Source organism: Mugil cephalus, chromosome 23 (assembly GCF_022458985.1).
Source record: "Mugil cephalus isolate CIBA_MC_2020 chromosome 23, CIBA_Mcephalus_1.1, whole genome shotgun sequence".
Classification (NCBI taxonomy): Eukaryota; Metazoa; Chordata; class Actinopteri; order Mugiliformes; family Mugilidae; genus Mugil; species Mugil cephalus.
In genome coordinates this window covers 4,808,404-4,822,486 of record NC_061792.1, presented here as the reverse complement: position 1 = coordinate 4,822,486, position 14,083 = coordinate 4,808,404, and positions in this window count along the sequence as shown.

The following is a 14,083-nucleotide window of genomic DNA, read 5'->3' as shown; positions in this document are numbered from 1 at the left end:
CTCATTACAGCGGCGAGGGAGGCTGGCCGAGGGCCCCGGCTACGCGATTTACACATGGCATTTTGGGAGGCAAGACGATGAAGCTCCGGCTGACATTTATCCATTTGACACAACTCACTCTTTCCTCCCCTTCCTCCCACTTATTTCATTTATTTTTATTTTTTCCCCCCCCTTTGCTCTTCACCTCTTCACACATATTTCTCCCCTTCAATCTTCCTCCATCCCCTCCTTCAAACGTCGCATCAGTCTCAATTCCGCTACCTCGACGCTTTGCAGGAAACGGCAGCCTGGCATGTTCAAGAGATGTCTGCACGGATGACTGAAGTGTAAAATATTTAACAGTTGTTTTTTACGCATTGTTAATCCGTGTAGCGTCTTGGATTAAAAGGGAGGAGCAGGAAAGTGACAAAAAAAACCTGTGTGACCTAAATAAATGTTAGCAGAAGTGTGTCGAGCTTTCAAAGAATCGTGTTCTCATTGAAAAAATGGGAAAAAGTTAGCTATGTGGAATGACTACAAAGGTCCATTAATAATTACAGGGTTTTAAGGTTCAATTCCTGGGTTGAGAACGTGGCCGGGTTTTTACACTCCCATTTCATTCCAGCATGATCTTGGTGAGGTGTCAGCTGATTCGGCAAGCACCCCCAAGACATCATATGTTTAAGTCAAAGTAGAACGAACACAAACAAGAAAGATGTGACCCTTAAAAGGAGGAGGCTGGGGTCAAGCGACGGGTCAACAACCATCAGATTTTATAGCCAGAGAACCGTTTGTTTTACTGATTTAAATCAATAGACGATGTTTTATAAACCATATTTATTGTTCAGTAACCTTAACTATCTGCTTGTTGGTGTAACCATGGCAACAAAACTCCACTAACTTTGGGAAATTTGGGCCTTTGTGTGTGGGCGTAATCAATTGTATTCGTTGCCAAAACCAAACCTAACTTTAACAGTACACCTGTTAAATTACGATACTTTTCATTATTATTTTTTATCATTATTATTATTATTATTATTGTCATCTGTAGGGGTTATCTAAGCCTGGCATCAGGTCATGAACTTTTTGTAAGTATTATCTGTCCACGGACATTGTGTCCAAGGCCTCCAAAAGGGATGAGATTATAATTTTATCTCGGTTCTTTCTTTTTATTCAATTAAATATAGCTCAAATAGACAATTTTAATGGGAGGTATAAGCAGAACTGAAGAGGGGAGATTGGGGTCAAGCAACGGGTCAACAAACATCAGATTTTAAACCCGGAGAAAGTTGTTTGTTTTACTGATTTAAATCACCAGCTGGTATTTTATAAACCCTATTTACTGTGCAGTAATCTCTAGTATGTGCTTGTTAATGTAACCAAGGCAACAAACCTCTCCTAACTTTGGCAAATTTGGCCATTTTGTGATTTTTCTGAGGCCAGAACCAACCAAGGTTTAACCGCGCACCTGTTAAATTACGATACTTATTATTTTTGTTTGATCATCAGATCATAAACTTTTTGTAAATGTTGTCTGGTCACAAATATTGCGTCCAAGTCCTTATAATTTTATTTTTCATGGGAATTCTTTTTATTTAATTAAATATAGCTAAAGTAGACAATTTTAACAGGAGAAATTAGCAGAACTTAAGAGAGGGGATTGGGGTCAAGCGATGGGTCAGTACACATCAGATCTTCAAGGCTAAAGGCTAAACGCTGTTTGTCTCCCTATTTAAATCAACAGCTGATGTTTTATAAACCGTATTTATTGTGCAGTAACCTTAACTATGCACCTGCAATTTTAACCACGGCAACCAAAGACCACTAACTTCAACAAACTGGTAATTTCACCAATTATTTTAACCCCTTTCTTGCTTAATCTGGGATCATAACCAGTTGTTTTATTTAACCAACTGAACTTTTACTTAAGACTGTGTCCAAGTCTTCCAGAAGGAATGACATTATGATTCAAGAGGAAGTTTTAATTTGGGCCTTTCCTTTTATTTAATTAAAGATAGCCAATTTTAACAAGAGGAAATAGCTGAGCTGAACTGGAGACCCAGACTCAGTGCCCGCTCTGTACCGAGTACCCTCTCCTTCCTCTTCCTCCTCGGCCCGAAGCCCATGCATATCATAGATAAAAAATAAGTGCTCGCCATTATCCGCGGGCACACAGCGTTATATTGTGGATGCTGACATTGCTCTTACCTGGCAGTTGGTGCTTTTACTATATTAATAATGGAGCAGGCGCCATCCATCATGGGGATATGAGGCTGCTAATCATGTCAGCTCCCTGCATATTCGCTCCTTTCATCAAGAGAGCAAGGAGAGGTAGTCGGAGGGAGGCGAAGACAAGAGGTGGGGAAAAGCAGGGGAGCGACGGCGAGAAGCAGAGATCAACAAAAGAGTAGGGGGAACGACGGAGCGAAAGAGAGAGGGGGGAAAGAAGGAGATGGAACGGGACAATATCAATGTGCTGAACACATGACAGATGCCCTTGGCCTTTTGCTGAATGGCTTCCCTGTTGGCAGGAGTTAACCAGTGTATTTAAACAGGACAAGACGAATGGGACCTCTACTCCCCCCTGCTCACTGAACCAGCCCATTTCTATTCCAACTCACAGCCTTCCCCCATGTGGGAATGCTAATATGGTTAGCTGACATTGCTGGGGTTAAAACTTCATAATGCTGCGTTATTGTAGCGCTCGCTTTACGGCGATTTCCCCATTTTTCAAACCGTTCTTTTTTTTTTTTTTCCTGGGAACGTCTGTAGAGCACATGTGCGGTTGAGAAAAGCCGCACAAACAATCACAAGATGCTATCCGGGCACCACGCTGAAGGCTGTGGGATGAGTGGGTTTTGAAATAATGTTTCTCCAGTTGTCGGTGCAGTTTCTTTCCTGTCACGGTTTAATAAAAAATAATGGAACACACTCCCAGAACACGGACAGCTCGAGTGCCGGTTCTTTGCGGCATTTCGATATGATGTGTCCGAGTCAAACATTTACGCAAATCTAGTGATTGATGGACCTGGTTAAATAAAGATAAGATGTTGAAAATGGGGCCATATGGTATGGACTGTCTCTTTTGGCTCAGAGCCTGGGTGCAGAACATCCTGACGTCTTCTTCTACGTGCGCCGGTCCTCCATAGAGGTGAGGAAAAAAAGCAGAGGGAGAAGAAGGTGGAGGTGGGTGATGAGAAGGGGTGGGGAATGGGGGTTGGATTTCGGAGCGACAGGCCGACTGAGGGAAGCGATAATGAGCGCTCGGGGCTGTCTGGGGTGCGAGCTCCTTCCCTGCATGAAATGGCTGCGAGGGAAAGGGGGAGGATGGAGAGAGGGTGCAGGGGGAAAGAAAGAAAGAAAGAAAGGAAAGAAAGTGCCCTCTCAGCTGGGCAATGCTCGATGCGGCGCTGCTGCTTCCTACGCCAGGAAAAAAAAGTGAGCGGAAACACAGCCAGCTTGAAGGCCGTGAGGGGCAGCTGTTAAGTGCCAATTAGGGCGACGATGAGTGGGAGACGGAAATACCCATTTGCGTGCGCGCACTCCCCTGCAAGCAGGCAGGGAGGAGCAGTCGAAAAAGTGAAACAAATAGGGCCTAATCCACGCCGTCAGATTTCCCCGGAGTCGCTCTCACCCTCTATCTCCCCTCCCGCCTGTTAGGTAATGTCACATCAGTGTCAGCTGAAAATGTGGGTTACGATTCGCCGTTTCCATTCGGCTTCGTCTCCGCCCGGCCCCTTCTGACGGCCGCTAAAAGGAATATTTTGTAAGAGCTTGTCACATTACGTCGACGGACAATGCCCCCTGTCAGGCGTCCAATTAGGGAGCGAATTCAGTCACGCATTCGGCCCACGACGCGCCGAATGATAAGGTAGAACGGGAGGAAATGTGCTATATTGGCTGCGCAAGTTTGCATTTGTAAGGAAGACATTCAAGCGACGAGTTTCTAGGGGTGAAACAACGCACCTCTTCCACAGGGAGCTATGGCAACTGTAGCTATAATGAAGCGGTTGACCTTGTTTGCGACAAAAGAAGACATCTGCATTATCTGAATCCAACACCGACCAGTGCACGCGCAAGAGCGCCGTTGAAACACACCAACAAGCCGCCTCCTTTCATGTCCTGATTTGTACAAGAGGCTAAATTACTTTTCCTGGATTCACAATGACTCCAAATGTAAAGGTGTCGTTTGGCATCAGGGTCGCCAACAATGAATGGGTCTTTTCATGTCCGAAGCTCCCAGTCAATCTCCTTTCCGCACACATCTGAGGCCTAGGCAATTTCCCACCGGCTGCTGCCTCAGGTCCGCCTGCGCGGCACAGCGCTTTTTTTTTTGTATATTCATGTGTGTACTTTCCTATCTTAATCCTAGCTATTACTCGCATGGCTGGCCATGTCAAGGGGAGATTTGCTCACTCACAGTGAATGGGCCAATATTGACAGCACGCCCACCGCATCAGCGATCAGTGTTAGGGCTTAGCGCGCACCAGATTCACAGGTCTTGACGCCGAATTCAATGAGGACGGCGGCGTGTTGGAAAACAATCCTCACAGGGAATCTATGCAAATGCTAAACGTTACTCTCAGACTGTCAGGAGTGATAATTTAACAGTGGGGGCTGTTGACACATGTGCCGCCCGTGTGCTTTTAATAGTAATGAAATGACTTGTGTCTTCTTGAAAGATGTGGCTCCGGAGAAATTATAAAATTCTCAATGGATTAAGAAAAATATTACACAGGAGCACTACAATGAATGAGTCAAGCAGCCATAACTAATCTACTTGATGAAAACCCTCAAAGGCAGATGTCTTTTTATTTAATTTACTTGTTGTTTGTGCAGAAGTCTACTGATGTTGCTATAGACCAAGAGTAAAATTGATTACATTTCAGCTAAATATCTGCCCGATCTACTGTTTCAGAACAGAGCAAAGTGTCCTAGCATTCAGCCACAACTAGCCCAATATAGTTATTCATCCTTGAATTTCTTCCAATTCCAATTTGGGGTTCGTTTGTTGTACAACTTAAGCAGGGTTTGAATTTACTCTATAAAAGAGCCAGTCCAGTGTGATGGGAGCGTGAAATGACCGCAAAATTTCATTCAAGTATCCCTTGTGTATGCCAATCTGTGTTGGCCCAATGTATGCAATTTCTGGCTAAAATTACTCAATCTGCTAGGGCAGAATAGACTCTAGTGTGCCATTTTTCAGTTACAATTAGCCTGATCTAGTTAACCATTTATACTGCAACAAAATCAAATTGAAATTCATAACTTAGCTACTTTGAAAAGGTGTTTGCCCTTTACTTGTCATACAACCTCAGCTAGGTTTGCCCATTTACCCTTTATAGGGTAAACAACCAGCCCAGTCTAATGGGAGTCTAATGACAAACCTAACCAAATTGCTTTTGCTGCTTTTCCGGTCTCCTATGTGGGACAGACTCCAGCGTCCTGATACAGACATTTGAGCCTGCTGGTATTGCATCTTAAGTCAAGTTGTGCTCACAAATACAACAGAGCAAATTTCCATGTACACAAATCAGCCGATGAAAGTTCCAACTGCTATGAGGCTGTTGAGACACTCACCTTTCTCAAACCAGGATAGGGAATTGTTAGGTAAACCCTGCTTTCTAGACTGACCCATGTTGACAGGTGTTAACCAGGATCAAGGGTGCATTGTAGGGTGGGCAGACCAAGCAACCCTTCCCAGTGTTCCCCTTCTGTCTACCCTGTGAGGATTTTTGCTAGTTTGGACTAGGGGATAGCATGTGAATGCCTTTACCTAGGGTCCATACTAGGAACCTAGGGTTGATACTCACTGGTATCAATGGATGGTCAGCTGGGATTCACAAGGAATACCCGGATCCATGTTTGCACTTTTTTGAAGTGTCCTAAGACTCAGAAGAGATAAACAACACATTCCCCAGTAAATGTATTTTAGTTCAGTTCGAGTTTAGTCGAGTGCATTCGAGTTCATTTGAACGCAGTTTACTTTTCCTTCTCTCAGTTCAGCTCCAGTTCAATGAAGTCGGAGAAGACTCCCGCTGTCGTTTATCAAATATGGCAGCACCGTCTGTGGTAGTGGCTGGCCCGAACCCCAACTGATCTCTCGCATACAGGGGTCAAAAGTTGACAAGAAGCCGACTTCCCTTTCATCCGGAAAACTAGGAGCTTCTTGCGACATTTTCCAGAGGCATGTCACCACTTCAAAGGTGTTAGTAAAGTGATTTGCAGACGAAAGCGCCGCCGCCACCGCCGCCGCTTCTCTCGCTCTCTTGGCTGGTTGTCGCTGTCGCACTTTGTTTTGCTTAAATGAAATGATTGAGTCCTGGCTCGGTGACTCCGTTTCAAGGAAAAAGCAGCCCTCACATCATTACCGGTGACATTAGCAGGTGACAGCGGTGGCGGCGGAGTCAGGGACGCGCCGAGGTTCAAAGCTTCTTAGCGGCATAAGCAGATGAAACGACATAAAGTCACGGAAAGAGGGGTGAAAAAGCAAAGTGCAGAGTAATAGCTGGTTCTGTAATGTTCACACATGTCCGCGTTTTTGTTCTGTAACAGGATCTCCTCTGAAAACATCAGCGTTTTGGACCACTCATCCATCTCATCCTTGTAATCAGGCCTCTTATCCTTACAGGAGAGCTTTTAACATCAGGGGAACTTACAAAGAGCATCATATATTTGCTCCTGTTTTGTTAAACTCTGTTTTAAAGCTCTGGATGCGGAGATCAATACTGCATAAAAAGCCATGTAGGGTTACATTTCCTATGTACTTCTCCAATCCCCCAAGTGCAGAGGCCATGTAGTCAGATACTGTAAATTCCCTCGAGACTATCGATTCAGGGTTGCAGGTTGCAGAGTCCGGCGCTTCGTCAACAGAGCAAACTGACCTCAGGCCAGGCAGTAAAGTGAAGGCTGCTAAGTTGGACCGTGAAGTGCTTCAAATAGTCATACTGTGTTGTGGTAATTTGATTTGCTGCCAAACAACAACATGAAGGACAAGGGAGCGTGTGTAGCCATATGATAGCCATGTGATATCGAGGCTGAACCCTTTAGCGGTTCACAGTGCGAAGGGGAGGGCCACACATATGCTGTTGACAAGATTGGATGAACTCTTTCCAGTGACCCTCATCCGACAATCAGACTGTTCAGGAGTCTCGGTTAATGATGAGGAAAGCGTGACGTTTACACAGATACAGCAAATTTGTCACGGGGTTTTGGGCTGACACATGCGTCTCCGTACAAACAGTAAACAAACTCCTTGTTCCGAAAGGCATCTATTTATTTAGCAGGAAAGCACTCCCCATTAGCGTCTAAATTGTTGTCGGAAATGGAGGCAGTCCACATTAACAACCCCGTCCTCCGTGCATAACACTCCCGGCGTCGGCGTGCCTTGTCATTATGACCATTTCTGCTCCATTATTTCAACACCAAATCACCAAATTCCCCCCCGTCCCCTCCTTTTCGATTTGTCATCCCCCTCCTGCTTGCCTCAGTACACTGGAGCTCACACTTCAAACTGCTCTAAAATGAGCTTGCTTTGCCAGGCCGGCAGCTAGCCAGACCAATCATCCATCTGCAATAATAGAAATCTTCTGGCTGATGATAGACTGAGGCAATCACTGGGCAGGCTGAGTGGGCTCTTCAGCCTGGCCTCTCCACCCCTGCTGCTGGTTGATAGCAGAGGAGGGCCGGGGGAAGCTGGCACGGGTATCTGGTAGGTAGGCCTCTGAGCGCCCCGCCTGGCTGGCAAGCTGGATGGATACACATGGAGGGTAAAGGGTACAGAAAACTATCACTGGGGCTGCAGCACCATATGTTTATCATTTAAAGAGACAGCTTGTTTTGGACTGAGAACATTTTTCCTTTTTTTTTTTTTGCCACTGAACCACATGTTGTTACGATTTTTTCTATCCCCGCACAGAGATAAGTTAAACAGTCCAGAAGCTCCAGTCTAATGGTATAATTTTGTCCAAATTTCCGAAGAAAAAACCTTAGTAAAATACATTTCTGAGGCAATCCAATGGGATTTGGAAGGGTTTCTTTTGCCATTTGCCTGATTTGCCATAGCATTCCAATGAACCTAATAAAATGTGAAGCCTCTCAAGAGATATTTTCTCAGAGATCAATCATAATTGAAGCAGCAGAGACTGAGACATTCTAACTTTTAGTCTGGGTCACATGAAAAGAAGAGCTTTTTCTGTGCAGGAGCTCAGCAGCATTATTTGTTTATATGATGCCTGATGTCAGTATTTTACCCTTTAAGCTACAGCGCAGAACCTTTGTCTCATGCATCCAGACACATGACGTCTACAGTGCCTCTGATACGTCTTTCACGACTCATCCACATAGGAAACCTTTCTTGGAAACTTCAAGTATTCAGACGTTCTGCTTGACTCCCGCAAACAGTGAATTCGTAGAACCCAAGTTACATTTGTAACCCTAGTTTCTTGTCACAATTCCAAGTTGTTATGGGAAACCCTCAGCCAGAACAGGTTTTTTGGTATTTTGTCAACTCATATGAAAAGGGTTTGACTGTCTTAGCTAGACAAGCCATACTGCTAAATGGCTAAAGCTAGCTAAAGCTAAATGGCTGAAGCTAGTCAACTGCAGATGCACTTGCAGATGATGCACTACTGCTCTCATATAGTGCATATTCACAAAATCCTAACACTAATCCTCCTGGATTAGTGTGAAAAAATCTAATCAAGTGATTCAGGAGACATCGTGGACATTAGCGCTGTCATGCAGGCACAGAAAAAAAAACAGTTCATCAGAGCCAATCTGCCCCTACAAGTGTTTATTCATGACCTTGACTGGTGTGCTGTACGGCTTGGTCGTCACCGTCGAACCATCCCAGCTTCTTTTAGATTCTGCCACCCTTCCTCTCTCTTTCACCCCCCTCATTATTTCACTCACGACCTCCTACCACGTCTCCTCTCTCTCTCCATGCCCCCAAGCGCCTCCGTCCCTCAATCATCCCTCCACTTCAACGCCATCCCTCCATCCATCCACCCATCCATCGTCCCACCTCTCGTGTTCGTCTAGTGCGTGGAGAGCATCTCATTCCGCCCCGGTCTAATTGGCTCTAATTAGAGTCATTCAGCAGGGTTAATCAAGGATGACTTACGCAGATTATGACTGGTGGGGGGATGGAATCTGAGGGAACATGCAGCTTATGTGCCGTGCCGAAAGCCACGTTATCACTCCTGCCAAAGCTGCTGGTGATGTAGATAATGCTTAAACTTTAAAAACGTGAACATCTTTCTTTACTTGATGAAAAAGATACTCAATGGATTGAAACAGGTATTTCTGGTGTATGGAACAACTTCATCAGACCAATGCCTTTAGATAATATTAAACAATTAAAGTAACACCCATTGTGTGCATGGACATGTACATATAAGGCAAATTTGACAATTTCCTCTGAAAATGAGACGAAATTTTTAAAAGAAAGCGAGTAATTGGAGTGTGAAAGTTTTATTAGACCCTTTTAATGTCTTGGCCTGCAAATCACCAAAAGCAGGGCAAGTACAGGCCAACATACTACATCTGTCAGCTTTGTTGACTGAATTTTAAGATTTGAAACTACTCCCAGACACAAACAGAGGACATTTTGATTTGACATAGACAGGAGAGACAATTTTCATTATGTTCCATCAAGTGTCCCTGTTAGTTCCAGGTATCGCACCGGAACTAATTCTTCTAAATGAAATGCGTTTTCTTTTTAATATTAACACTTCTGGGATTTTCATGCAGGGACATGACAAGATCCATTGCACTGCACAAACAACACAGGACCGTCACTGATGTTATTAAAAAGCTCGATTTCTCAAAGTGCAGGAAAAGACTTGTTATGTTATAGGTCACCTAAGTCAATAAAGCAGGAGCTGAAACAATAAATAAATAAATAAATAAAACTTGATTAATCACCGGACTGAATACTATGTAGCAGCCCTTTTCTTCATGTCTTTTGGATATAAACAACTGCTGTATGTCTTTCATTTCTTAAATGAATTGTTTGAAAAAGAAAAAACTTGAGCTGCAGGATCTTGCGATTGCCTTTTCATACTGTATACAGTTCACAATGCATCAAGACAATGCAGCAACAAATTTGCCCCATGCCAAAGCTTGGGATAAATGAGAGAATGTGGAAGATGACCTAGAATAAATCTGTGCAGCACAGACCTGAAAGGATTTCTAATCAAATGAGTAAATCAAAGCACGAGTGTGTATTATTGCTGTATGGGTCCTGTAAAGAATTCCAATATATATGAGATTATTAAACACTTTCTTTCTTGTGCACTTCAAAAATCGAAATCTAAGTGAGGTGAATTATCTTAAATCAAGCCTGTACGTGCTTTGGGGTTTTGTCTTTGTTTTTTCTGTAGTTTGCACATAAGTTGTTGTTTTTTTAAGCTACTGCTTTTTTTTCTTTTCTTTTTTTTGTCATTTTTTGGCATTGGAATTTGGAGTCTGACCGTCCATTCACTGTTACTGCTGGACCTTAATTTTTCAGATGGTTTTGTTACTTGCTGGACTTTCTTTACTGTATCTTATAAAGCTATTGTATTTGCATTTAATATCAGACTAATCAAATTAGTTCCTGATTCTGCTTTTCAAAAATGACGACTGTGGATGCTAAGTTAATATAATGTCATTAATTTGCAGTATGGCTTCTTGACTCCCACAGACAATGAATGCATAGAACCCGAGTTACATTTGTAACCTTAGTTTCTCTGAGACAATTCCGAGTTGTTGTGGGGAACCCGTGGATGGATAATGTAAAACAGGGTGCTAACAGTGCACAAGAGATGCAAGAGACAAGATAAAAGACAACAGATTAAAACTGTTATTCTACAAAATATAGAATTCACCTCGGGCAGAATAGCCTTTTTGGTATTTTGTCAACTCACTTGAGGAGTGCTTGACTGTCTTAGCTAGACAAGCCATACTGCTAAATGTCTCATTATGTGGTCTTATCATTGAGATACATTAGCAAGAAAGCTAGCCAAGTATTTCTTTGCAGACGATGCACTACTGCTCTCATATAGTGCATATTCACAAAAGTTGCCATGCATTTCAGAAATTTATGGTTGATGTTATCGTGTCACTGCCTGTGTCTTAGCTCACAGGGCTCCTGTGAGTCAGAAAATGGACGGAGACTTTGGCATGCGCCTTGCAGGGTGACATGTAGGCAGAAAATGGTGAAAAGAAAGTTGGTTTAAAGTAAAAATGGACTTTGGATTTGTCACTTTTAAGCAACTCACATCATACACCAATCAGCCACAACATTATGACCACAGACAGGAGTTAGTAGTTATACCATGTTCTGTTGGGAAACATTTGGACCTGGGATTCGTGTGGATGTTGCTTATACATGTAGCACCCGCCTAGACCAGAACAGGCACCCCCACCCCACTCCTTGAATGCATACTCCAGATGAAGTATTTGTGGGATACACTGGAACAAGCCTGATCCACAGAGGGCCCTCCCCACCAACCCAGAGGACCCTCAGAAGGCCCAAGGCGTTCATTCAGTAACAGATGCTCCCATACAAACACATGACACGCCTGGAGCATATTAGCTGCTGTTGTCCAACACTTTTATCTCCTCTTTTAAAACTTAAACTGAAAGCTTGACACAGCAAACATTCATATGGTCATTATTTAGTTTGAAAGCAGGGAGTCATCTGTTGCTACAAGAGCTGGCGATGTGACAGTGCAGCAGACACCACTTTAACACTATGAAAATGTTTTCATTATTAAATTGCTACCTGACATGGTCCTGAGCAGTCTTCCTCACACTCCTTATGGCAGTGGAATAAGCACAATGCAATATTGCAGGTCTCTTTATTGCCTTTATACAACGAAGCCTCTGGTAATTATTCAGGAAAGGCCGCACTGTACTGAGATCCCTATGGGACTGGAAACAGTATGGCTGGGACTCTCTCCCACGCGCACACACACATAGTGGCATAGTGGACAGAGAGTAATAGCCTAACCCCTGTTGGTAATGGCTTCTCTTTCTGTGCATGCACGGAGACATACATGTATTCATCTGGCGTGCACCAACCCAGTCTATTTGATGTGACTAGTCCATTAGATTTTCAATGGGCTCCAACACCATAATCCTGAACACAATCCTGAGTCCTCTTTTCTTCTTCTTCGATGGGCTCTTCATTGGAACTGCCCCACGGTACAGATTGCTCCTGTCACCGTTGAAGCAGACAAATTCCCCCTCATATCCTCTGCATATGGGATGGGATTGTCTCGTTATGGCCCCGTTACATTCCCCCATGGCAACATTAGCCAGCGGCTGTAAAAAGACTATTAGGATCCAAATCATTCTGGGCTGAAGACAGCGAGGCTAAGGGGAAGTTAGCGAGGAGAGAAAAGAAGATGTGAAAAAAAAGAAAGAAAAGAAATAAGAGAGCAGTGAATTTGGTGACTCGCCGCCAGTTCGGAGACCTCCAGCGCCGCTCCGCATGAACTCTGTATGTACACTGCACACGCTCTCTGCAGCAATGTAGCCACCCTAATCCACCGCAGCCAATCAATAAGAACTTGACAGGTACTGAAATACAATATAGAGAGCTGCTCTAGCCTACTGGTTTTTCTGCTCCATTTAAACAGCAGTTTGACAGCTGAAGAACGAAGCACAATTTGGATTATGGAGGAGATTTCCAAATCTTGTACTTTTTTTTTGCTAATGCCACCGTAGTTCCTTATATTTATTTCATTATTATTATTTTATTCTGTCTTATCGATACTCAAATTTCATCAATTTTGTCTAGAATAGGGCTAAGTAACTCAGAGTTAGCTTAAAATATCTACACCATTCACGTTTTGGTATGATTAAAAGAAGCTTGTAGGAGGTTAAGGCAAATTTATAGTACTGTGGTGACCTTTGCATGGAGCCCTCACCAGTCCCAGACATTTATACTTTTTTGCCAATCGGGTATGTTTCTACTTCCTGCTTCATGTTTAACTATGGTGGTTGAAACTTTCGCCAAAATGTCCATCGAAACATGAGTCATACAAATATCTGTATTCTCAAACCGCCTCAGTTAATGTTACCAATTCTTTATTGGTCAAAAATCAATCGCCGAGATCGAGAAGCAGCCAGAAATACTAAAGCAGAAACACGCCACTACCAAGCGGACCAATCACAGCTCATGCGCTCTGCATCACCGCAGTGCATAGTTACATTTCTGGGGAGGTGCACATTAGCCACAGAGCTAGGGTCTGCGTAGGTGTCTGCGTTAATGCCGGAGCCTCTACATCAATTAACGCCGGAATGTAAACTATGAGTTACTGTCAAGAATTACAGCCTTATAAACCCGTAACACATTTAGAGCTAGCTGTTGTCAACTTTGGGAACAGCCAGGCTTGCTGTCTCCCTGCTTTCAGTCTTTATGCTAAGCTAATAGCTTTATCCCCAGATAAAAAGGGTCCCCCAGATGGCAACCATTTGTTGCGTATTACTCAAAGCATCAACACTACTCCACAGTCCCTCCCTTGAGGCCCCATTCTATTCACCCTGTGACAGATGTAGCTAGTTTGGGCCTAAAGTTACAGATGTTTTAAAGATAAGCTAGTATCATGCTGTTAGCCATGTAAGCCACTAGAAGCTAATGGCCTACCAAACTAAATAGAAAATGCATGCATCAGCCATTCTACAATGATCCATTTTTGTGTTTTATCATAATAATATGCCCTATTCTGCCTCGTTTAAAGATAACCAGGGCAGCCAGAAATTCTGAAAAGATTTCGACTACAAAATAGTGTCAAACAAATGGCGTGCCAGCTCAGATTTGTTCACTCCTCAAGGTGCACTCATTCTTGAAACAGATGCCTCGTGGAAGCTGCATACGGAGGCTGAAATATATGCCAAATATGTATCCACATACACCTGTGTAGACACCTGGTTACCATCAAATTAGTTTCCCTCCAAAGAAAGAAAAGAAGACAGAAAAAGAAAAGCATCCTTAATTGTTTTTCCACCCTTTTCTTTCCCTCTGTCTTCTATGGCAGATGAGGATCCGGCGCTAATGTCCCTCTTCCATCATCGCTCCTCTACAGCTGCAAAATGCTGATTGGAGCTGGAA